Below are 27,230 nucleotides of genomic sequence, written 5' to 3' on the forward strand. Positions count from 1 at the left end.
AGTTTCCTCATCTGTAAAATGAATTGGAGAAGGAAATGACAAATCACACCAGTATCTTTGCCAAGAAAACAATGAAGAGTCAAGCAGGAATGAAAAAGCTATTGAACAAAACAAAAGATCATCTACCAATAATTGAATTCAAAAAGCATTTATTACACCCCAAATAAAGGTAAAACACTTTGGTTAAAACAAATAAGCATAATGGTCTCTGCCCTCAAAGAACCCACAATCTATTGGTGGAGAAGGGAAGGATGTATACCATGTACACAGATAAATAAATACAAAATAATTCTGAGTGGGGATGAGAAGAGGCTTGTAGTGTTGTTGCAGACTTTTAATAGATTTTTTTAACAGAGAACAATTAATTTTATTGACTACTTTATAGCTAAATGCCATTTATATTAAATTTTATGAGAATCACATGCTCATTGGGGATATATTTTTTAAATTTTTAGGAAGGTTATATTTATTTTGAGTTTTACAGTTTTCCCCCCCAGTCTCGCTTCCCTCCCCCCACCCCCCACAGAAGGCAGTTTGCTAATCTTTACATTATTCCTCTAGTATGCACTGATGTAAGTTGAATGTGATGAGAGAAATCATATCCTTAAGGAAGAAACATATATAGTATGAGATATAGCAGAATTATATAATAAGACAACATTTTAAAAAAAATAAAGGTAATAATCCTTGGTCTTTGTTCAAACTCCACAATTCTTTCTTAGGATACAGATAGCATACTCCATCACAGATGCCCCCAAATTGTACCTGATTGTTGCCCTGTTGGTATGAGCAAGTCCATTAAGGTTGATCATCACTCCCATGTTACTGTTAGGATGTACAATGTTCTTCTGGTTCTGCTCATCTCACTCAGAATCAGTTCATGTAAATCCTTCCAGGCTTCCCTGAATTCCCATCCATCCTGGGTTCTAACAGAACAATAGTGTTCCATCACATACATATAGCACAGTTTGTGAAACCATTCCCCAATTGATGGACATTCCCTCAGTTTCCATTTCTTTGCCACCACAAACAGAGATGCAATGAACATTTTTATACAGATGATGTTTTTACCCTTTTTCATAATCTCTTCAGGGTATAGACCCAGTAGAGGTACTGGCTGGATCAATGGGTATGAACATTTTTATTGCCCTTTGGGCATAATTCCAAATTGCTCTCCAGAAAGGCTGGATGAGTTCACAGCTCCACCAACAATGTATTAGTGTCCAAGATTTCCCACAACCCTTCCAACATTGATCATTGTCCTCTCTGGTCATATTGGCCAGTTTGAGAGGTGTGAAGTGGTGCCTCAGAGATGTTTTAATTTAAATTTCTCTAATAGTTAGTGATTTAGAGAAATTTTTCATATGATTATGGATTGCTTTGATTTCCTCATCTGTAAATTACCTTTGCATATCCTTTGACCATTTGTCTATTGGGAAATGGCTTGTGTTTTTTTTTAATTTTACTCAGTTCTCTATATATTTTAGAGATGAGTACTTTGTCAGAAACACTAGTCGTAAAAATTGTTTCTGAGTTTGCTACCTTTCTTTTGATCTTGGTTACAATGGTTTTGTCTGTGCAAAAGCTTTTTAATTTAATGTATTCAAAATTATCTAGTTTGTTTTGAATGATGTTCTCCATCTCTTCCTTGGTCATAAACTGCTTCCCTTTCCATAGATCTGAAAGGCATACTACTCCTTGATCTTCTAGTTTGTTTATAATATTGTTTTTTATGTCTAGATCCTGTATCCAATTTGATCTTATCTTTGTATAGGGTGTAAGGTGTTGGTCTAATCCATGTTTCTTCCATACTAACTTTCAGTTTTCCCAACAGTTTTTATTGAAGAGTTTTTATCCAAGAGAGAGTTTTTATCCCAATAGTTGGACTCTGAGTTTATCAAACAGCTGGTTATTATAATCATTTCCTGCTACTGCACCTAGTCTATTCCACTGATCCATCACCCTTTTTCTTAGCCAATATCAGACAGTTTTGATGACTGATGCTATGTAATATAATTTTAGATCTAATAGGGCTAAGCCACTTTCTTTTGCACATTTTTTCATTAAATCCCTGGAGATTCTCGACTTTTTATTTCTCATATGAATTTACTTACAATTTTTTCTAACTCATTAAAGTAATTTTTTGGAATTTTGGTTGGTAGGACACTAAACAAGTAGTTTAATTTTGGTAGAATTGTAATTTTTATTATATTTGCTTGATCTATCCATGAGCAGTTGATGTTTGCCCAGTTATTTAAGTCTGATTTCATTTGTGTGAGAAGTGTTTTGTAATTGTTTTCAAAAAAGTTCCTGAGTCTCCCTTGATAGGTAAATTCTCAGGTATTAATACTCTTTTAATGAATGCACTGTTCATAAAACTGTTGCTCATTGGAATTCTGATTTTTCTGCAAGAAGACATAAGCAATACACTTGATTTTTCATAGTCAAGGGCCAGATATCATTTAGGGCAGGCTGGTGAAAAGTGCAATCTAAAAGACTATAGAACCATTCTGAAATGCTTCCTGTTTCTTCTAAGCTTTCTATTCAGGTCATTCAGTGGACTATAATTTAATCAATGCTTAGAGAATGGCAAATCCCAAAGAGGGTGGGCTCCCAAGTATCTGGGGTCAAGGTTAAAAAAAATCTACCCTCTGAAATCAAATCTAAAAAGGATTAACATAAGACAGTAGCAGAGGCAAATAGTCTACAAATGTGTTGCTGAGGGGAGTGTAGGATAGGATGGGATGAGGAAAGTAATGTCTTTTTAAATATATATGTATATTTTTCCAACTACATATAAAAATTTTTTTAGCATTCATTTAAAAAAATAGCTCAAACTTCTTTCCTGCTCTCTTCTCCATCCCCTCGCTAAGATGGTAAGCAATTTGATACAGGTTATATATGTGCAGTCATACAAAACATATTCCCATATTAGTCCTGTTGTGAAAGAAAACACAGACCAAAAAATACCATGAAAAAATAAAGTGGAAAAAAAAAGTATTTTTTGATCTGCATTCAGAATCTATCGGTTCTTTCTTTGGAGACAAATAGCATTTTTCATCATGGGACCTTTAGGATCCTTTAGATCATTGTACTGTTGAGAGTAATTAAATCGTTCACAGTTGTTCATTGTAAAGTATTGTTGTTATTGTGTTCTGTTCATTTCACTTTGTAACAATTCATGTAAATATTTCTAGGTTTTTTGGAAATCACCATGCTCGGCATTTCTTATTATAGCATAAGAAATCTATTATATAGCATCATCTGTTCAATCATTTGCCAATTGATAGAGGGGAATGTTTTAAAATCCTATAGCAAAAACATGTAAGTGCTGAAATTGAATTAGGATTCATATTCCATCTCTGGCATTTACTGACTGTGTGACCTCACACTGATCCTAAGTTTCTTCATCTATAAAATGGAGAAGGTAACATCTATATAATCCCTATATAATCACAAGGTCATAGGGTTCAAATAATATATGGAAAAAGTGCTTCACAAGCTCCAAATTACTTCATTAATGTCTATTATTATTATTATTATTATTATTATCTCAGCAAAAGACTAATGTCTCTCCCAAGTCTCTATTCAGTAGACAAAAAATATATCCAGGGTGAGATAAACTGGGATCTAATGAACTCCAATATTTCTAAGATGATGTCATAGCAGAGGTGTTGTAATCTAGAAAAGGAAAATGACAAGGAATATGTCAGTGAGGGATGATAACTAGGTCAATAATCAAAGTCAAGAAATATTTAGTAAGTACCTATTATGTGCCAGCATTGTGCTAACTCAGTAGTGTAAGGAATAGGACCCTAGACTTGGAGTTAGGAAGACCTAAGTTCAAATTCTGCTTCAAATTTTTACAAGCTGTGCAATCTTGGACAAGTTACTTACTATCTCTCAGGATCAATCTATTAAGATCAGGATAATAATGATACCTCCTTTACTAGATTATGATATCAATTTAGAAGTGCTATATAAGCCTAGTTTTATCATCACTATCATCATAGTCAGTTTCTTTTCAGTCCCATCCAGGACAGGAATGGATGATCATTTGATTGATATTGTACAGAAAAAAATGTTTAGGTACATTTCTGGATAAGATTCTCTGAGAACATTTTTGATCTTGAGATTCTGTAATTCCAACTTGTATCACTTAAATATACACTATTAAACAATAGAAGAGACAGATACATCAATTAACACAAAAATGTTATTATAATTTTATTTGAAATACAAATTTTCATCCATTATCTCTATTTTCTTTGCCTTATTTAGAAAATTTGATGCATCTTGGTCTTTTAAATTATTATTATTATATTCCTGTCCTTTTTTCAGTTGTGTCTGACACTTTATGATCCCTGTTTTGGTTTTCTTCACAAAGATTCTGAAGTGGTTTACCATTTCTTCCAGCAGTCCTTGTTGAAGAGCCCTTGCTATAATCCCTAGACACTATTCTGATATTAATTTGATCTTTTGAGTTGACCAATTCATCACAGTCTCATCTTGTGGAAATTTTTGATTAGCATCAATTTTGCCCTTAAAGAAGTTCCCAAGAAAAGTTCCTGGAGCTACCTAAGAGACAGTACTCCAGAAGCAATCTTGGGCTGTTGAAAGGTGACAATGCACAATCTCAATCACATGTTACTATTCTATATTAGAATCGTTCATTCAGGCAACTTTATGATTGAACTGGACTTGATAAGCCCAATTCCCCGTTCCCATTGAATCATAGAAGCTTAGAGTAGGAAAGGGACCATGTAGTCCATCCCATATTAAACCAAGGAACTGGAGAAGATAGTAGAAAGAGTGTTGAATTCAGTTTTTGAGTAACTCTTGGAATACAACTTTGCCACTGTGAGAACATGGAAAACTCTTTTGCCCTTTTGAGTCTCAAGAACCTTATCTAGAAAATGAAGGGTTTAGACTTAGTATCTCTTCTAGTTGTAAATATATGCACCAAAGAGGATCTCTTGACAACTGGTTGTCCAATCTCTATTCATAAACTTCCAGTGAAAGAAAATTCACTTATATCCAAAAACAGCTTATTACAATTTCAGACAGATCTCACTGTTGCAAGTTTTTCCTTACATGGAACCAAAATCTGCCTCTGTAGCATCTACACTTAGATCTGCCCTTTAGGGTCAGAAGCACAAATATTGTCCTTTTTTTAATATGGCAACCCTTCAATTACACAAAAGTCATGTATCATCTTGTAATGGTAGCAATATACTCCCTCTCCAATCTCCTACAAGTTAGGCTAGTTTTTCCTTAAAAGGTGGAGAAAACATCCTCAGAATGTAATTGACTCAGGGGACTAAATGCTCAAACTTAACTTAACTTGACTTAACTTCTGAGCCACTTTATCACAAAGTACAGCCACAATGATCTCCAGATGTGATCTAGCACTTGGATCACAATGAGCAACTCAGAGGCAGTGGATTTAGATCAAGTAGCAATGCTTATACTTGTTGAATATCCTTCTCCTGATATGGCTAAGAAAATCTCCCTTTGTTAACTGTCAAATAATCTATGAAGGTCTTATTCTATTTTAAAACCATATTTAAACTACCAGGAAACTGACCTTAGTTAGATCCACAACAGAGCATATGTTCACCCTTCCCATGCCTCCACATACAGACTTTCTGCTAAAAAATCTCCAGTTCTTTCAAATAATACACATATGGTCTAGTATTGAGTCCTCTTGTCATCTTAGTCACCATTCTCTGGATCAACTCCTACTTGTCAATGTGTCCTACAGTGAGGGACTCAGAACTGAATATGTTACTCCAAATATGAGATGATCAAGATTTATTTCAGCAGACCTACTAATACCTTTTCTCTAAACTCGCTATCTCTCTTAATAGAGCCTTTGATCACATTAATTCTTTTGGACTGTTTTGTCATTCTATTGATATGGTATAATGAATAGGGTGAAAACCTGGAGGAATGATAACTTGGATTCAAATTCTCAAACATTTACTAGCTGTGTGATCCTGTAAAAATTACTTAGCCTCTCTATGCTCCATCTGTAAGTCTCTGGGTAAGGAGGGGATGGGTTGGACAGGATGGCCTTTAAGATTCATTCTATCTTTGAATCTATGATCATATTGAGTGTATAATACATTAAAATCTCCAGATTTTTCTGAAATTGACTTATCCAAGGTAGAATCAGCAAGGCAGAATCAGAATGTGCCCTAGAATCTGAGTCTCCATTGGACACATACACACACACACACACACACACACACACACACACACACACACACACTCACATTCCTTTGTAGTTTACAAAGATGTCATAGGTGATGATCACAAATATACTTCTCACACTAGATATAAAAAAAAACCATGTGTCATTTCACTTTGGGCAGGAAAAGAACCCTTTGCTTAGAGCAGCCATCAATGGGTTTTTTCTTACTTGAGGTCTTTAAGCATAGTCTTCCCTCATTTTGATATTTTGATATTTTTTGCAAGAGGATTCTTGTTAAAGCATGAGTTGGCCTGGATAATATCTAAGGTCCTTTTCAGAACTGAAGTTCTATGACTACAATCTCCAAGAAAATTGAGGACCATCTTTTTTTTTTAATTACTTCATTGGGCTAAATATATTTCTCATTCAGCATTACCCAATCAATGCTTGCTAGCTAATAGATGTTCCTTTTTTCTTTTAATGAGCACAAAAAAAGCAAAAAGGGAATTTTTTACCTGATAGAAAAGCTCAAAGATAACTCCTCATCTCTTCATCTTCCCAGTTGTTCCCTGGCAAACTGAAGGCAAGGCACTGATATCATAGATTAAACTAGCTTTATTTATTTACATGGTCATAAACATCAGCAGGTATTTTTTATCTATTTATCAAGGCTTATTAAAGTACATACTGATTTATTAGGCATTTCAGGACAAAAGTTCAAGCAATAGATTTATAGAAGATAATTTATTCAAGTAAAGTCTCAGTAACAGGAATATGGGAGATTCAGAATGGTTTACTGAGGAAGAACCATGAAGCTCCCTTTGTGTGTTGTTGCTAGTGTTACTTTCTAATATTTTCCTTGATTTTTGTTGAACAATGATTCTAAAATAATATCAACCACACAAGTTTATAGCAAAATGTCTCTGATCATTCCTCACTATAAATAAATAGTGGGAAGAAATCTTTAATATCTAAACCTGTTCCCCCAACCTCATTTTACATATGAGGAAACTGAGGTCGAGAGGGATAAGTGACTTGTCCAAAATCATGGGATTTGAACCAGATAATCTGAATCAAAATCCAACATTCTGTTACTGTATACAGTTCTCTTGGTTCTGTTCATTTCACTTTTCATTATTTTCTGTTTTCCATGTTTTTCTAAAATTATTGAGCTTATTTCTTATAGCACAGTAGTATTCCATCATAATCACATACCACAACTTGTTCAGCTATTGCCCAATTGATGGGTATCCCTGCAATTTCCAGTTCTTTGCCACCACATAATTGCTTGTGAAGGAAAAATGAAGAAAGACACTATCTGGATGATCCAGAAAAAGAACTGATAAATAAAAGTATGTATATAGCTGGGGGGAAGGAAAAAAAGAAAGCTACATGATGGTTTTGTTGTGCATTTGAAAGGAAAAGCAGTTGTGTATAGTAGATTAGCAGTTTCATGTACAATCATCTTTTTATTATACTATGTTATAGAAAAGCTTATTTTATCCCATAAATTAAAAATTAAAATTAAAAAATAAACATCATTCTTCCTACCACCAAACACCTATGAGTTTGAGAAGCTAAAAAGAATTATGGATCTATTTCTTCTCTAGAAGTAGACAGTACTCTTGGAAGGAATGTAGGTGTCAAATCTTTTTTCCTTGTCAAAAGGTGTTATTCATTTGATGACTCCTTGCTCACATATATCCTTAGTCATAAATCCCCCCACCCCAATTGGGTGCCAGTCATGCTAGTCCTGGTTTATAATATCTATACTTGTATTGCCAGCCTGAAACCACATTAATAAATTTACATAAACACCTTCTTTGAGATAGTTAATTGCTGACCCATATTCATACTGAGAAAAACTTGAGCATCTTATCATTCTTCCATGCTCAGGAGGATATGGCCTCCAGGAGTAATGCTCTCTAAAGCCTGAAGCAAAGATAGTTAAACCCACTAATTCTAAACTTTGGAAGAGAATTTCCTCAGGAGACTTTTTTCCATCTCTGCCTTTTTGTCCTTAGTTCCTAAAGTAGATGTCAAATGATTCTTGTTGAATTTTCATACAGGGATATATGTGTGCATCTCTACATATGTGTGTATACCTTTTTAGCTATTAACAAAATACTTATGACCAATTTTATTATGTCTTTTTTGTCATGATATGAAATAGGATAGGGAAAAGTTAGTTCAGCATACTCTTAGTTATGCCACTATGAGTAAGTGATTAAAGTCCAAATCAGAACTTCATACTCCTTCCATTTCTGTAATTAATTTCTTAAGCTAAGAAGCATCTAGGATGAAATATGTTCTAGGAGAAAGAACCTTGAATCTAGAATCAGAGGACCTGGTTTTAATCCTGGCTTTGCTATTTATTACCCATGTAACCTAGGACAGCTAGGTGGGGCAACAGATAGAGCACCAGCCCTGGAGTCAGGAGAATCTTAGTTCAAATCTAAGCCCAGACACTAAGTAGCTATGTAATCCTGGGTAAGTCACTTAGCTCTATATGCCTTGGTTTCCTCATCTGTAAAATGAGCTAAAGAAGGAAATGACAAGATATTCCAGTATCTTTGCCAAGAAACCTCCAAATGTCTTCATGAAGAGTTAAACACAACAGAAAAATAATTGAACAGATGACCTTTAAGTTTCCTGCAAATGGAAACTCACTGAGGTCAGTGAACTAGAACTTGCACCATTGAAAGTTGTCTTTTGTTATAAATCAGTTAAAATTATGGATTGACTGTACAAATTGTGATGCATGGAAGTGATGACATACTATTGTGCCAGAAGAAACAATGAATAGGAGGAAATCAGAGAAACAGGAGAAGACATGTCTAAACTGATACCAAGTGAAGCAAGAACAAGGAAAACAATGCACACAAGGACTAAAATAATGTAAACAAAAAGAACAATCAAATGAAACCAAATGTAATATAAACATAATGACTAATTCTGGTCCTAGAAAAGAGAAATGCACCATTCTCCTTGTTGAAAAGGAGGGTGACTTATGGGTGTGTAATGAAGTACATATCCTGTGGACCAGAATGGTTATATCTACTGGGTTTTCTCTACTATTTTTGAGAAGATCCATTGGGGAAAGTGGGGAAGAGGGGGAAGAGGGTATGACTGGGAGAAAAATATTCACAAATTACTGTGGAATTAATTTTTTTTTTAATTTGATCAGTTAAAAAGTCTTATCCTGTATTTCAAAAGGACTGGAATTGGTCAATCCCTGGATCAGAGAGTGATATTTCATAGTTACTTTTTGATTCACTACTGAAATATTTGCTAAGATTAGAGATTTGTCCAAGGATTCATAGGTTTATAATTGTATCACCAAGTCAACAGAATCTATGAAGAAAGAAATGCCCTTTAATTATCAAGTTACTACTAAAAAGTCTGACCTTTTTCAGGATGACAGAAAACTCTCTATGATATCTTTTTTGACTCTGTCATCCTGGTTACCTGTAATATTCAATTAGTAATTAATGATATGCTCTTTTAAAGTTCTTTATGTGGATTATTGGAATTCTTTGTGTTCTTATTTGTCTCATACATTTATGTCTGTCTCCTTGGCTAGATTTCCTGATGGGGGGAGGGGGTTGAGTGGGCTGGGGTAGGTAGACAATTACCATAGCATATCAGAACTGGAAGGAGTTTCAGAAGTAACCTCATCCAACCCATATTTAAATAAGATTTTTCTCCACAATGTGTCCCAAAGTAGTCATCTAGACTTTGCTTGAAAAACTGCCCTTTCTTTTTTTAGGTTAAAGCTTTACTAGAATCCAGATAAATACACATTGTTGTTCCATTTTTCAGGTCTGTCCCACTCTCTGAAGCCGCATTTGGGGTTTTCTTGGCATAGATACTTGAGTGGTTTGCTTATTTCCTTCTCCAACTCATTTTGCAGACAAGAAAACTGAGACAAACAGAGATAAGTGACTTATTCAGGGTCACACAGCTAGTAAGTCTGAGGCAGGATTTGAACTCAGGGCTTTCTGACTATATTCTGGATGTTCTCTCTACTATGCCAACTAGTTGCCCTCCAAATACAATCTTACCAGTCCTCATTGGGTATGTTCTACACAAGTCAAGAGCCTTTCATTGCTATATGTTAAGCCATGGTTCAGCAATGAAAATCCCATTCTTATAGTCTATACTCCTAGCCAGCTGTTTTACTCTTCAAATTAGCCAGTCTCTTTCTAAATTCTTTTCCTTCGATCAAGAGCAGTGATGAAAACACTTCTTATTTTAGAAGATTTATCATCTGTTTCAGTCAATAAAACTTTATTAAGTACCTTCTACATGTACTAAGTCCTAGAGACAAGTAGTACCCTACATGTGCTAAGTCCTAGAGACAAAACAGATAAAAGACAATCAATCCTTGAAGACAGATCCTTGAGAAACTCACAGTCAAATGAAGGCTATAATATGTAAATAACTATGTAGAAATAAGTTATGTATAAAATATATTTGTGAGGATGGTGAATGAATAAACTACAGGTTCTGAGGAAAATTCCAAAAGACAAGTTTGTTTCATTTAAAGAGTTACCATTTTGGAAGGGGAATACAATTAAGAATATCAAGATAACTATTTTAAAAGTACAATATTTATGAATAGAGCACTGACCCTGGGATCAGGAGTGTCTGAGTTCAAATATGACCACAGACCTTAATAATTACCTAAGTGACCTTGGGCAAGCCACTTAACCCCACTGCCTTGCAAAAAAAAAAGTACAATATTTATTTATTAATTTGTTTGTTTGTTTGTGTTTGTTTATTTATTTATTAGGTTTTTTTCAAGGCAGTGGGGTTAAGTGACTTGCCCAAGGCCATGCAGCTAGGTAATTATTAAGTGTCTGAGGCTGGATTTGAACTCAGGTTCTCCTGACTCCAGGGCCCACCACCTAGCCACCCCTACAATATTTATTTTGAAGTATCCTTTAACCTTTTAGTAATCAGTTCTCAAATTTTATAGCTTCTTCTCTGACTCATCTATATTCTCTTCAACTCCTGGGCCAATGTTTGTTATCTACCAGATATACTATGATTATTTGTTGATTGTACTGAATTGGACTGACTTGAATTTTCTCAAACAGTTCTAGGAAAGTTCACCATAATGTGAAACATAAACTCAGTTGCCATTTACTGATTTAAAAATGTCTCAGTGGAAAGAACACTGGATATGGTGTCAGGAAGGAGTTTAAATCTTTTAGACACTTACTAGCTAGTTGTATGACCCTGAGCAAGTCACTTTACTTCTATCTGCCTCTGTTTTCTTATCTGTAAAAACAGAATAACAATAGCATCTACCTCCCAGATTCTTGTGTGGATCAAATAAGATAATATTTGTAAAATATGTTGCATACCTTAAGGTGATATCTTTGTAAATGTTAGCTATTAGTTCATATTATTATGAAGTAACTTTGTCTTCATTTGGTCTCAGTTTCTGGAGAAAACATGAATTTAAGCCCTTCACATGTACTCATTCATTTCTAGATAACATTCAACTGCTGAATATGAATAGAGGTTTACAGATAAAATTCTATGCTCTTCCTCTTCCCTAACCTACCCTACACTTCTCCCATATTTCCCTTGCAATGCCCCCACCCCCACCCCAGTAGATTAATTAACCCAAATACATTCAATTTGAGGTCTGACAGCTGCTCTGGGTTCCTTTCCCAAAAGATTCAATCATTATTGTTTATTATTTTGCTCAGAATTAGACAAATAAGCTTCCATTGTTTCCATCCAATACTGGTCATATTTTCCAGGTTGCAGGTTGTTGACTCCCTCTGAAGAAGGAACGGTAACCATCTGGGGAAGTGAGGAGGGGAGAAAGGTGATGAAAAATAAAGAAATAAACATGATAAGTTTATCATATATTTAAAAGGAATAGCAATTTGTGTATAATAAATTTGCAGTTTTATGTGCAATCAGATTTTATTATACTGTTATATAAATGCTTATTTTATTCCATAAATTAAAAAATAAAAATAATATTTTTAAAAATTGAGTGGGGCTGTTGGCAGAGGTAGCCATATAGAAGGAGCATTTTATGTATGTGCATAAATATAAATATATATATATAAATATATATTATATATATAATATATATATATATATATATATATATATATATATATAGTTACATGACCTGGGATCAAGTCTAGGTTTGTCTGAGACTCAGTTTCCCCACCTCCAAAATGAGAATAATAATTCTTGTATGAAAGCATGATATAAAGCAAATATTTCTAAAAATAGGGAATTGATAGAATTTCAAATCCAACCTCTGCTACTTATGAACAGTGTGAATACTGGTAAACTCCTTAAGCTCTCTGATTTTCCTCACCAGCTGGAGTTAATAATCCTTGGACTAGGTACTTCACAGGGGTGTTGTAAGAAAGGGGCTTTTCAACTTTAAAGGCTATAGAAATGTGAATTGGTCTTATTATCGACTTCATTGGAATGTCAAGAGGAAAAGATTGAGTGAAGGACTTTGAACCTATGAAGTGTTAGGGAAAGGGGAGCTATTAATTTTATAAGAAGCACTTTGAACCTTTAAGGTGTCAGGGAAAAGTGATTTTATAAGGCCCCTCTAGGTGGATATTACCTTGATTATAGGACAAATAGATAAAAAAATAGTGGTCTAATTTTTATCATTGAGTTAGTAACTGTTGTGCCTTTCTCCCTGGCAAAAGAGATGGTGGTATGTTCTGCCTTGTCATTTGGGAATCAGAATCCAACATAAGTCTTCAAATCCTGTAATTCTGTGGCTGAGTCTGTTCCATTCTTAGGAGTCCAACCTTATACTAATTGAAATTGTGAGACTTCATTTGGAGATAGAAGGAACTGAGAGTGCTTAAATTAGAAAAAAGCAGAATTGTGAGAACACAATAAACTGTCTTCAAAGAATTAATCAGTCAAAAGTATTTATTAAATGCCTGCTATGTACCAGACACTGTACTAGTTATTTAAATTAAAATAATGCTCTCAAGAAGTCTACAGTCAATTTATCAATTATTTTAAGTCCTGTCAAGTGGAATAGGGAATAAACTTATTTTTCTTAATCACAGAAGCAGTAGGTCTTAAAAAAGGATATGGAATCTCCAGAGATATATTTCTGATTGAAGTCAGGAATATTTTCCTAATAATTAATACACTGTATTACAAATACTTTTTGCTCAGGACACAGAATAATTCCTTGCTGTAAGCAAACACATTATATAAGAAACAGCCTTAGCTTTGGGTTTCTCCTCATTGTTAGGTGTATTATAGACAGGAGTCTTTTTTAGATATTGATGGGAGTAGATGCCCTCCAATGTTCCAAGCTCCTCTGAGATTCTATGATTCAGTGAATCCCATCACAATAGAAGAAAATTGGTCAAAATTCTGACACTTCACAGAGAAGCAGTAACAGGACTTAGTGGATAGAATTAAGGGCTTGAAGTCAAAAATACTTGTATTCAGGAACCATCCCTGACAATTTTTAGCTATATGACATTGGATGAGTTATTTGCCTAATTTGAACCTTACTTCACTTATCTAATGCCTATAGAATACCAATGCCTAGAGTGCCTATCTTATGGGTTATCATGATGTTTAAATGACATAATGTCCTTTGTAAACTATAGAGTGATAAATGTCAGTCATTGATGGAAGAGGGAAGCTGTTGGGACAGGTAGAGCTGGGAACAGTCAGATTTTTATCTTTTTAATCTCTAAGCTTTTCATGCAATAGAGCAGGGGTGGAGAACCATTTTTTCTGCCAAGAGCCATTTGGATATTTATAATATAATTCACAAAATTATCAACTTAAAAATTAGCCTGCTATGTTTGGTCAAACATTTAATTAATTCACTCCTAAAAAACTTCTTTATTTTTTTTTATTTCTAGTCCTGCCTACTGTTGCCTTGACAGCACCAGACCAAATGATTTGGGGGTCCACTGGCCAGATGTTCCTCACCCCTTCAATAGAGATAGAAACATGATTGATAGTATTAAGAGCAAAGTTGGGAAGATTGTTTTAATAAGTATGCTAGGTGGCACAGTAAATGGAGTACTAGCCCTGAAATCAGGAGGTCCTGAGTTCAAATCTATCCTCAGACACTTACTAATTACCTAGCTGTGTGACCTTGGGCAAGTCACTTAGCTCCACTGCCTTGCGAAAACCTTAAAAAAATAAGTATGAGTCAAATTTAAGAGGAAATTTGTGGTGGTACATTTTTTATCCTCAATCAAATCAGTAGTTTTGGGTTGCAGAGATGGAGGAAGAAGCACAGATGTTTTTAATAGAATGATTTTTTAAAATATTGAATATAAATGTAAGTAACTGGACTTAATTAGCAAATATCTACATTTAAAATAATTAATTTGCAATTTGTGATATCATTTTTCTATTGTGTAGGCACCTTCTGAAGCAACCTAGGAAAAAAGTTACTGCCATATCCAGTGTTTTGAGTTTGTTTCCTTAATGAGTGCATATCTTCTTTTGATGTCAATTTATTTATTTGTTCAGCACCTACTATATATATGGAAGACATTCTCCTAGATCCTGGGAAGTTCAGAGATGGGGGACAAAAGAAGAGGAAAGAAGAAACAAGAGATCATTGCCATTTTTGTTATATTGACTTCCCATTCACAAACCATAAGTTTTTCTCTAATTACTCACTACTATTTTCCAGTGTTTTGGAGCTGTTTTTATATTGTTGGATATCTTGATAGGCAAACTTCCAAGTATTTTATGCATTCTAAGATTCTTTTAAGTGGGATTTTACTTTCTATATCTTTCTGCTGAATTTCATTGGTATCATACCAAAAAACTGATAATTTGGGGGTATTAATTTTATCTCCACAATTTAGCTGGTTATTGTTTCAATTAATTTTTCATCAATTCTGTAGTTTTCTAATCATATCACCATATCATCTCAAAGGGTATTAATTTTGTTTCTCTTTTATCCTTTCTTATTCCCTCACTTTCTTTTTTTCTTGTCATTACTATAGCTACCATTTCTAGTACTGTGTCAAATAGAATTGATAACAATAGGCATCCTTATTCATTCCTGATCTTATCAGAAAAGATTCAATTTTATCCCTATTACACATAATGTTGGTTCTTGGTTTTAGATATTTACTATTTACTTATGAAGAAAACAACTCTGATCAACTAAATGATCAGTATTTCTGAACATGACCAATATAGGAGCTTGTTTTGCTTGACTGCTTATATGAGTTTCTGTTCCTTCTTTCCTTCCTTCTTTTCTTCTTTTTCCTCCCTTCTTTCAATTCTTCTTTCTTCACTTCATCCTTCTCTTCCTTCTTCCCTCCCTTCATTCCTTCTCTCTCTCTCTCTCTCTCTCTCTCTCTCTCTCTCTCTCTCTCTCTCTCCCCCCCCCTCTACCCCCCTTTTTCTTTTTTCATTGGGGGAAATGAAAGGAGTAAAAAAATGCATTCTGGATAGTAGAAAAATGTTTTTCAAAACAAAGCAAATAAGACAGATAAGTTCTATAACTATTTACCAAACTGACATGGAAAATTAAATGAGAATATATCTATGATTTCACTACTGTAGGAAATTCTCATCAATTTTGTAGGAAACTATCAATTCTGGTTGACGTATTCTCTGCAACGTATAATTCCTAGAGCTACCTAAAAGCACAAAAGGTACATGATTTGTCCAAAGTTACTCAGCTAATATCTGTCAGATGCTTGAAATCCTGTCATGCTCCTGCTTTGATATTAGCTTTCTATCCACAAATTCTATATGCCACAAAATAGAAATGCAAATTTAATGCAAAACAAAAAATAAAACTTTATTAAGATATCTTTAAAATTGATCTAGACATGCGTATTTCCTTGTTTGCTTTTAGCACAGAAGAAAGAAGTTTGAATTTTCTACTCACCATCCTTCTAGAAGGCTCCCTCAGGGGAAATTGTACCAATTTACCAGCAGTAAAATAATCTATATGGCTAACCCCATACTGGATTTTCAGTTATCTGGTGGATTATTTTAGGACTTCAGGTCTCTGAATCTCATTTTCTTGCTTTGTCCCAAGCTGTCTAGCAGGTTCAAGTTGAAAAGGAAAGGAATTGGGTACTTTTGTTGTTCACTTGTTTCCATTGTGTCTGATTCTTGGTGATCCCTTTAAGGTTTTTTTGGCAAAGCTACTGAAATTGTTTGTCATTTTCTTCTCCAGTTCATTGATAAGGAAACTGAGACAAAGACTTGCCCAAAGTCACACAACCTTTTGAACCCTTTAGTTCAAATCAGATTTAAGCAAAGATCTTTCTGACTCCAGACATTTCACTCCATCCATTGTACCACCTAACTAGATGTCTTTAAAAAAAAAGAATAAATGGGACTCAGGAAGAACTGGCAATTCTCACTCCACTTCGCATGAATGGGATATAACTAATATGACAAGAGAAGTTAAAAACTACTTGGAAAATGGTGGTGAATTTACCTCTCTGCCAAAAAGACAAATAATTTGCTGGCATCAAAAGACAGATATTCTTGAAGCAGTCCAGGATTTCATGTTTACTGTCCAGAAATTTCACAGCCCCCTCAGTGTTATTACTTTTGCTTTGAATTCTGGACCCTATGTTCCGGTTTTGTTTGACACTATCTAAATAAAACATAGAGGATGATGGATCAAATATACTTAAGAAACTGACACAGACACAATGCTATCTAGAAACACTGTAGTTTTGTATCCTTTTTGTCCTAACAGAAAAGAACCAATCTATTTATCTTCTTGTGAAAATTGCCCTTTTATTTATTTAAACTAGTAATTTAATTTTTATAAATATTTGAAGTTGTGAAGTTGTTTTTTTTTGAAATTCCCAGCTCAGAAATATCTGGAGTTGTTTTTTTCCTCCTTTTGTTAGTCCATCAATGCTAACAGCTGGAAGAAGAAAGAACCAGAAAATGACAGCCTTTAATTAAATAAGGCATGGATGTTTGGGAAAAACATCTTTGGTTTACCCCCAGCATTTTAGATGCAGCCAGCTTTGCCAACTGCAACCAGTATTAGCCTCTGGGGAAGAGAAGTCCCAATCCCAGAACTTATTAAATGCAAAATGCCTTGTTGAAGAAATGTTAAAGCTGAAAATGTCAACTCTAAAAATGTCAAAAAATATAGAGGTTCTCATAAAACTGCTAATTTGCTCTTCCTGTGTGTCATTTTCCTATTTGTGAATATGCCTTTAACAGATTGAACATTTGTCTGGGATTGTAAGTAGGAAGCCATGGCTTTTGAGTGATACTGCATGCATTAACCTTAATAAAATGACCAGGATGTTTGCGTTTATTTACTGGGCACAGAATGTATAAATATTTAAAGTGATGAATGAGAAAAAGAAGGTACTTTATTACCCTGACCAGGAGACATATCTGGCAGAGAAGTACAAATAGAAAATATGTGATATTTCCAAATTTATAAAAAGAGATCCTATAATATAAGCAACATATTCCCTGAAGATAAAATGGGTAGCCTGGCTTTATAATCATTTCACTCTCATTTTCTCAGCAAACAAAGGAAAATAATTGTTTTTGATGGTTTGAAGGAATAATATTTATCAACTAGACCAGATAGGATGTCTTCTTGAGTAACAGGTATGCGTAAGCTTGGTTTAAAGGATGAGTCTTATGTAGAGGAGTTTTTTGAACTTCTAAGGAAGCACAGGGTCATATGATCATCTTCCAAGTTAGAAAAGACCATAAATTAGGCCACCTATTCTAAATCCTTTTTATATATGAGAAAATAGAGATCCAGAGAGTTTCAAAGACAGGATATTAAGTGTTAGAGACAGAATTTTAAATCAAATCTTCTGAATTCAAATCCAATGCCCTTTCCAATCACTTTGTATGTTACCTCCCAGGTCTTTGCTGGTATACACATCATTCATTTATTTAGTCAGCAATCATTTCATCAAGAGCCTAGTCTGTGCCAGAAGCAATGCAGGATGTAAAGACGAATTGAAACAATTTCTGACTTGAGAGAGAGACTAGTTGGGAAGGTTAAAAACCCTTTACACAAATAACTACAATACAAAGTACATTGGGAAAGAGCAATAAGGGAGCTATGAATTCAATCCAATAATTTCACCAAAGTTATTAAAGTACCTACTACATGCAAGATCCTATCTCTTATTCTTACACTGATATGAAACTTTCTAGCTGAAATTCTCCCTGATGGAAGCCAATAATGCTGAGAATTTCATGTACCAAAGAATGAGTAGTGATAGTCATTTAAGTTTCATTCAGTCCAAGGTAAAAGGGAGATAAATTTTTCTATTAAAAGTTCTAATTTCTTCTTCTGGACAAGATGGTGGAGAGAAGACACTGTGATAAGTGCTCCTTTTCCCCCTCAAAAACAACATGAGAGAAAACTCTTAACAGAAATTTGATCAAGATGGAAAGAGAAGGTAGGAAAACACCTACCAAGAAGGTCTGTCTCGGGGATCATGGGTGAAACGGAAGACAACAGCAGAGGATCAATGTGGGGACAGCAGCTGGGGGAAGACAGAGGGTCTGCCTCAATCATAGAGACTTTGGTGAGAATTTGGAGTCTTTGTTGGGGGGGTGGCATGGGGAAGGAGCTTTGAGAGAGTTCCAGCATCGAGTTTCAGAGCACATCTGGAGAACCACCATCTGGGCTGGGGACCTGAGCTCCATACTTTCAGTAGAGCCCCTTGCTTGGAACAAACAATTAAACAACCCTCCACACTCCCCATTCAGGGCAACAGAAAGAGATTAACTCTATCCCCCAGGGCCCAGCCCATTGTTCAAGGTCAACTCAGACTGCTGCTGAGACCCTTAAACACTCCAGAGAAAGCAACCAGTGCCCCCTACTGGTTGGCCCTTCAAATTACTAAGCCAAGTGAACAAAGCCTCTAGGATCTTTAAAAGCAAACCAAAGAGCCAGCTCTGCCCCCTCAACACAAGATCCTAGAAAGATGAAAAAAGGCCATAGAAAGGGGGGGCCCATGGAGAAATACTCAGAAGGGACAGATTCTAACCCAGAGAGATCTAGTACTGCTGAGGAGAATATGAATTGATCTCAGACAGAAAGGCTTCCTTAAAGAAATCAGGAAGGAGTTTAAAAATCAATTGGAAAAATTGGGAAAAGAAACTCAAGAGAAAACTAACATCTTGCAAAAAGAAAACAAATCCTTGGAAAATACAATTAGACAAATACAAAATGAGAATAACTCTCTCAAATCTTCCATTGGACAAATGCAAAAAGAAAATGATTCTCTCGAAATTACACTTGGGTAAATGGAAAACTCCTTCAAAAATAGAATTGACCAACTGGAAAAGGAGTTGCAAAAGATAAATGAAGAAAAAAATCTTCTCTTAAAAAAAGAATGGAATTGGCAGAAACTAATGCCTTCATGAGCCAACAAGATTGTGTTAAACAAAGCCAAAAGACAGAAAAATAGAAGAAAATGTAAAATACCTCATCAGCAAAAACACTGACCTTGAGAACAGATCAAGATGGGAGAACCTGAGAATTATAGGCCTTCCTGAAAACATTGAAGAGAAAAAAAAAGCCTGGACTAATTATTACAGGATTTAGTGACAGAAAATTGCCCTGATATCATGGAGCCAGAAGACAAAAATAGTTATTGAAAGAATACATTGATCCCCTCTGGAAAGAGATCCTAAAATGAAAACACCAAGGAATGTTGTGGTCAAATTCCAGAACTATCAGATAAAAGAAAAAATCCTGCAAGCAACTAGAAAGAAAAAATTTAAATACCAAGAAGCCACAGTAAGGATTACTCAGGACCTGGCTGAAGTAACATTAAGGGATTGAAGGGTCTGGAATGAGACATTCCAAAGAGCAAGGGAGCTTGGAATACAACCAAGAATCCACGCCCTGGAAAAGCTGAGCCTTCTTTTCTAGGGGAAAAGATGAACTTTTAATGAAATTGGAGACTTCCAAGATTTCATGATGAAAAGACCAGAGCTAATAGAAAATTTGGACATCAAACAGGGGGCAAGGCTCAAGAGACACATGAAAAGGTTAAAAAAAATCTGTTATCCAATAAGATGAAACTGGCTATATATCCACTTGGGAGAAAGAGTCTCACAACTCTTGAGAATTGTAACTCTATTAGAGAGAATATACATAGCCAGAAGTGATGGACACTCATAACTTTTCTGCGACTCAGAATGACTTAAAAATACCTCCTTAAAAAGGGGAACAGTAAGGACAAAGGAGGATGGAGGGAGACTGAATAGGGTAAATCTCATTACATTAAGAAGTACAAAAGACCTATTGTGATTGATGGGAAGAAGGGAGGAGGTAAGAACCACCTGAATCTTCCTCTCATCAGACTTGGCTTAAAGTTGACTTTACCACAGTTAGTTAAGTTAAGAAAATTATCTTACCTTTTAAGCATTAAAAGGGGGAAAGGGGAGGGGGGAACAGGGTGGGGGGAGGAGAACTACAGAAGGAAGGGAAGAAGGGAAAAGAGAGCCCAGAAAGAAAGGGGAGGGGGGTTGATATAAGAGGGGAAACACACTGAAGGTGATGGTATTCAGAAACAAATCATTGGGGAATATGGATAAAGGGGGAAAGGAGGGAAAAATACATACAGAAGGAAGAAATCAAGGAGGGCAATAAATAGTTAGTAATTATAACTTTGAATGTAAATGGGATGAACTCTCCCTTAAAACATAAATGAATAGCAGAATGGATTAAAAACCAGAATCCAACAATATGCTGCTTACAAGAAACTCATTTGAAGCAGAGAGATACATATAGAGTAAAGGTAGAAGGTTGGAGCAAAATATATTTTGCTTCAGCTGAAGTGAAAAAAGCAGGACTAGCAATCCTTATCTCAGACAAAGCAGCTGCAAAAATAGATAGCATTAAAAGAGATAAGGAAGGAAACTATATCCTCCTAAAAGGTAACATAGACAACAAAGAAATTTCAGTACTAAATATGTATACACCCAATGGTTCAGCATTCAAATTCTTAGAAGAGAAGTTGAAAGAACTACAGGAAGACATAGACAGCAAAATTCTACTAATGGGAGACCTCAACCTCCTGCTCTCAGATTTAGATAAATCTAATCATAAAATAAATAAGAAGGAAGTTCAGGAGGTAAATAGATTGTTAGTAAACCTAGATATGATAGTCATATGGAGGAAATTGAATGGGGATAGAAAGGAATATACTTTTTTTTCCTGCAGTACATGGCACTTACACAAAAATTGACCATGTACTAGGACATAAAAACCTAATGATCAATTGCAGAAAGGCAGAAATAGTGAATACATCTTTTTCAGATCATAATGCAATAAAAATCACATGAAATTCTGGGCCAGGGAGATATAGACCCAGAAATAAGTAGAAACTAAATAACCTCATTTTAAAGAATAAGTGGATTAAGCAAAAATTATAGAAAGAATTAATTATTTCATCCTAGATAATGACAATAATGAAACAACATACCAAAACCTATGGGATACATTCAAGGCAGCTTTCAAGGGATATATTATATCATTAAATGCTTACACAAATAAATTAGAGAAAGAAGAAATCAATGAACTAAATATGCATACCAAATTAAAAAAATTTAAATTAAAGGAGAAATCAATTAAATCAAAAGCAAGAAAACTATTACACTAATAAATAAAACCAAGAGCTGATTTTTATGGGAAAAAATAATAAAATTGATAAACCTCTAGTCAATTTGATTAAAAAAAAGAAAAAAGAAAACCAAATTGCTACTATCATAAATGAAAAAAGGTGAACTCGCCACCAATGAGGAGGAAATTAAAGTAATAATTTGGAATTATTTTACCCAACTCTGCCAATAAATTTGACAATCTAAGTGAAATTGGTGAATATTTACAAAAAATATAAGTTGCCCAGATTAAAAGAGGAAATTAAAAACATAAATACCCCTATCTCAGAAAAAGAAATTCAACAAGCCATTATTGAACTCCCTAAGAAAAAAATCTCCAGGGCCTGACGGATTTACAAGTGAATTCTATCAAACATTTAAGGAACAATTGGTTCCAATTCTATATTAATTTTTTGAAAAATGGGTGAATATGGAATTCTGCCTAACTCTTTCTATGACACCAATATGGTGCTGATACCTAAACCAGGAAGAGTTAAAACAGAGAAAGAAAATTATAGACCTATCTCCCTGAAGAATATAGATGCAAAAATCTTAAATAAAATCTTAACAAAATGATTACAACAAGTTATCATTAAGATAATGCAAATAGGATTTATCCCAGGAATGCAGGGTTGGTTCAATATTAGGAAAACTGTTAGTATAATTAATTATATCAATAACATACCTATCAGAAATCATATGATCATATCAAGAGATGCTGAAAAATCTTTGGACAAAATACAGCACCCATTCCTAATAAAAACACTAGAGAGTATATGAATAAATGTTTTGTTCCTTAGAATAATAAGCAGTATCTATCTGAAATCATCAACAAATATTATATGCAATAGGGATAGGTTTGAGGCATTCCCAATAAGATCAGGGGTGAAACAAGGATGCTCATTATCACCACTATAATTCAATATGGTATTAGAAATATTAGCCCCAGCAATAAGAGAAGAAAAAGAAATTGAAAGTATTAGAATAGGGAAGGAGGAGACAAAGCTCTCACTCTTTGCAGATGATATGATGGTATACCTAGAGAATCCCAAAAAGTCATCTAAAAGAATACTAGAAATAATTAGCAACTTTAGCAAAGTAGCAGGATATAAAATAAACCCTCATAAATCCTCAACATTTCTATATATGACTAGCAAGATATATCAGAAAGAGCTAGAAAGAGAAACCCCATTCAAAGTAACCTCAGACTAAATAAAATACCTGAGAATCTATCTGCTGAGGCAGACTCAAAAACTTTTTGAAAACAATTACAAAACACTTTTCATGGGCAGCTAGGTTGTACAGTGGATAGAGCACCGGCCCTGGAGTCAGGAGTACCTGAGTCAAATCCGGCCTCAGACACTTAGTAATTACCTAGCTGTGTGACCTTGGGCAAGGCACTTAACCCCATTGCCTTGCAAAAATAATCCAAAAAACACTTCTCACACAAATAAAATCAGATTTAAATACCTGGGCAAACATCAACTGTTCATGGATAGGTCAAGCTAATGTAATAAAAATGATAATTTTACCAAAACTAAACTACTTGTTTAGTGCCCTACAAATCAAAATTCCAAAAAATTGCTTTAAGGAGTTAGAAAAAGCAATAGCAGGAAACGATTATAGTAATCTGCTGTTCAATAATAAACCCAGAGTCCAGCTATTGAGATAAAAACTCTCTCTTTGATAAAAACTGTTGGGAAAATTGGAAGTTTAGTATGGAAGAAATTTGGATTAGACCAACACCTCACACTCTATACCAAGATAAGATCAAAATGGATTCAGGATCTAGACAAAAACCCAATATTATAAGCAAACTAGAAGATCAAGGAGCAGTTTACCTGTCAGATCTATGGAAAGGGAAGCAATTTATGACTAAGGAAGAGGTGGAAAACATCACTAAAAACAAACTAAATGATTTTGATTACATTAAATTTAAAAGCTTTTGCACAGACAAAACCACTGTAACCAAGATCAAAAGGAATGTAGTAAATTGGGAAATACTTCTTATGACTAGTGTTTCTGACAAAGGACTTATTTATAAAATATATAGAGAACTGAGTCAAATTTTCAAAAAAAAAAACCAAGCCATTCCTCAATGACAAATGGTCAAAGGATATGCAAAGGCAATTTACAGCTGAGGAAATCAAAGCAATCCATACTCATATGGAAAATTGCTTCAAATCATTACTTATTAGAGAAATGCAAATTAAAACATCTCTGAGATTCTACCTCACACCTCTCAGACTGGTTAATATAACCAGAAAGGAAAGTGATCAATTTTGGAAGAGATGCAGGAAATCTGGAACATAATACATTGTTGGTGGAGCTGTGGACTCATCCAACCTTTCTGAAGAGTGATTTGGAATTATGCCCAAAGAGCAACAAAAATGTGCATACCCTTTGATCCAGCAATACTACTACTGGGTCTATACCCTGAAGAGATGATTTTTTTTAGTTGTTTTTTTTTTGTAAAGCAATGGGGGTTAAGTGGCTTGCCCAAGACCACACAACTAGGTAATTAAGTGTCTGAGGCCAGATTTGAACTCAAGTACTCCTGACTCCAGGGCTGGTGCTCTATCCACTGCACCACCTAGTCACCCCTGAAAGGAGCTCTTGAATGATGATTTTGAATGGATATGGATCCACAGAGAACCTTGAAACTGAGGTAACCTTGGCACAGAGACCTACTATGTGAATACAATGACAGGGGATGGGACAGGATATTCCAGATGTTAAAATAATTTAAATAATGTTTTACCTTTCACAAGCCAGTTAGGGAAATAGCAAAAGTACTCATCTCACTGTTTTACAAATGGACAAAAAAATATTAAGTGACTTGTCCAAGATCATATCAATAGAAAGTATTAGAGGCAGGAGTCAAATCTAGCTTTTCTGACTCCCAAATCAGTACTTTTTTCATCTATACTATGCTGCTCTTCCCCTACTATGGGGCATTCTTGAAGGAAGATTCCTGGTTATTAAGCAGCTGGGAATTATGGGACCAGATTGAGGCAGGAGAGTGCTCACCTGGAGCAGACCAGCTATGATGCATCCTCCTTGTCCAGCCTCAGCATCACAATGTCTCAATCTTTTATTTTTTTTAATTCAAATCCATTCTCATTCAAAAGGGTAACCTTATTCCAAGACAACATGTCATGCAAATTGTGGCTCAGACCAATTATCTAGGTTTGAGGGCTGAGGGCTGAGGTTTCATTTTATTTCTGACATGAACTAGTCTGATACAACTTCCCTCCCTCTGATTGGAGAAGGTGGATGATGAACTATGGCAAACTCCAGATCCTCCATTTAAGGAGGGTGCCCGAGGCAGTCATCAGATTGCTTCATTCCCATCTTTGTCATTCCTGGGGCAGGGGCCCCTCCCTCACTTTCTTGTTTTTTACTTTCTTCTTAGGAGACTGAGCTCCTTGAGAGCAGGAGCTCTTGTTTGCCTTTTTTGTATTCTCAATAATTAGCACAATGCAGAATTCACAGTAGGCACTTAACAATGATGACCTCTGTCCTTCATTTTTGAAGAAGGCCATGACATCAGGGACATGTACATAAATTCTGTGCTAAGTTCCCAGCCTCACTTTCTCCTCTTGAGCCATCTGGGTCAACAAGGACAACTGGAGATGGTCCTGGATGCTGGGAAATCTGGGGTAAGTAACTTGCCCAAGGTCACACAACTAGTAAGTGTTTGAGACTGAATTCAAAGTCCAGTCCTCCTGACTTCAAGGCCAGTATTTTATATACTGTGCCATCTAACTGCCCCTTTAGTTATTTAATAAATGTTTAAAAATTTAATAAATTTAATAAATAAATAAATTTAACAATCTAATAATGTAATAATTTAATTAATTAATTTACTAATTTAATAAATAAATTTAATAAATGCTGGACTAGTGACATGATTGGACTGACTTTAGCTACAACAATATGTGTTTGGAGGGATGATGGCTAGATAGAAAAAGGTAAATAGATAGAAAGATAGATAATAGACAGAGAGGGAGATAGATGGATAAAGCATTTATTAAGTTCTTGACATGTGCCAGTTACTAAATTGGCTAATAGTGCTAAACACTAAGGATGCAAAGAGAAGAAAACAAGATGATCCTTTCCTTTAAAGGGACAATATGACTGTCAAACAAGGAGGAGAAGACAAGTGCTAAATAAGCAGGATACCCTCCTAGAAAATGTCCTGAGTAGGAATCCCTGGTTAGAAGAGAGGAACTCCAGGACAGAACCATTTCCAGGTTTGGAAGGTGGTTCATGATGAAGAAAGAGGAAGAAGAAGAGCATAAGATAGTCTGGAGAGTCAAGGTTAGTGTTGAAAAAATGCAAATAATATACATATATGGTTATATATGAATATTTCTCTCTATATATAAACATTTCAATATTTTGATATTTTAATTAGTCTATGCTTTCCAAAGTGTAGGTACTCTCTTCAGGGGTGCAGTTCATAACTATCTACATGAGGTACTATGGAATTCTTGTCCATGTCCTTTCATATTCAAAGAGGATCTATTCAAAGTGTGATAGTGGAGTCTTCTTCTAGGTCCTTTATCACTTTAGTTTTCTCTTTACTATCTCTTAATCTTGGAACAAGACTGACCTACCCCATTTCACAGTCATAAATATCCTTGGTGATTCATTGACAATACAGGTCATCTTTGGTAATGTGGTGCAACCTACTTTCACCTACCATATGTGTCTTTATCAAATAGTGGATCCCCCACAATTAGGATTCTTCAGAAAAATTAATATTCTATAATATGTGGCCATGCAGCATTTCCTGGAGAATATTAGTGTTAAGAAGATAAGTTTTGATGTCAGGAAGCAACTTAGGACCAATTCAAGCTCCAAAAGTGTGACCATTACAGATTGAGTACAAAATGTCCCAATGAACATTTGAAGGAGAGATTTGTACATCTCAAGTTTCCTTTAAGCTACTGTTGCTTCATCAATTGCCTGTGGCCACAGAACTTTGAGGTAGGTAAAAATGGTAAAATGGTATGGGTGATATCTTTTGACTCATGCATAAATTGGATATAAGTGAGATAGAATTGCACAGAGTTGCATTTACTTTCTCTTCCAAGAATCATCACAGTCCAGAGACAAGAGAAAAGTCAAGACAACTGACTATAGTTTTAGATACAGTGAATAACCTTGGTGTTTTCAATATCTAACTAGGCCCTGAGCACTCTAGACTATCTGCTTCTATAGCCATATTCAGCTATTCTGCCAGGGAAGTTTTCACATGGTTGGGGTAGACATCCCCTTAACTCATTAACAGGTTTGAGGCTTATCAATTACCCTCAACCTGGTTATAGCCATTTGATGAGATAATTTTAGTAGGGTATAGCTGCTGTCTTTGCTATATCTT

The 27,230-nt window shown here is 35.0% G+C and overlaps 1 long non-coding RNA gene across 2 annotated transcripts in view; it reads right to left on the reverse strand.

The window, feature by feature from the left end:
* Nucleotides 1-548: 548 nt before the first annotated feature.
* The window catches only part of LOC141497872 (uncharacterized), a 194,558-nt gene continuing 167,876 nt past the window's right edge, over nucleotides 549-27,230 (reverse strand). For both annotated transcript variants that reach the window (XR_012471477.1, XR_012471478.1), the window contains one exon: nucleotides 549-12,016. This is a non-coding gene — a long non-coding RNA (uncharacterized LOC141497872). The remainder of the gene's footprint in view (nucleotides 12,017-27,230) is intronic.

This window comes from Macrotis lagotis, chromosome X (genome assembly GCF_037893015.1).
Source record: "Macrotis lagotis isolate mMagLag1 chromosome X, bilby.v1.9.chrom.fasta, whole genome shotgun sequence".
Taxonomy (NCBI): domain Eukaryota; kingdom Metazoa; phylum Chordata; class Mammalia; order Peramelemorphia; family Peramelidae; genus Macrotis; species Macrotis lagotis.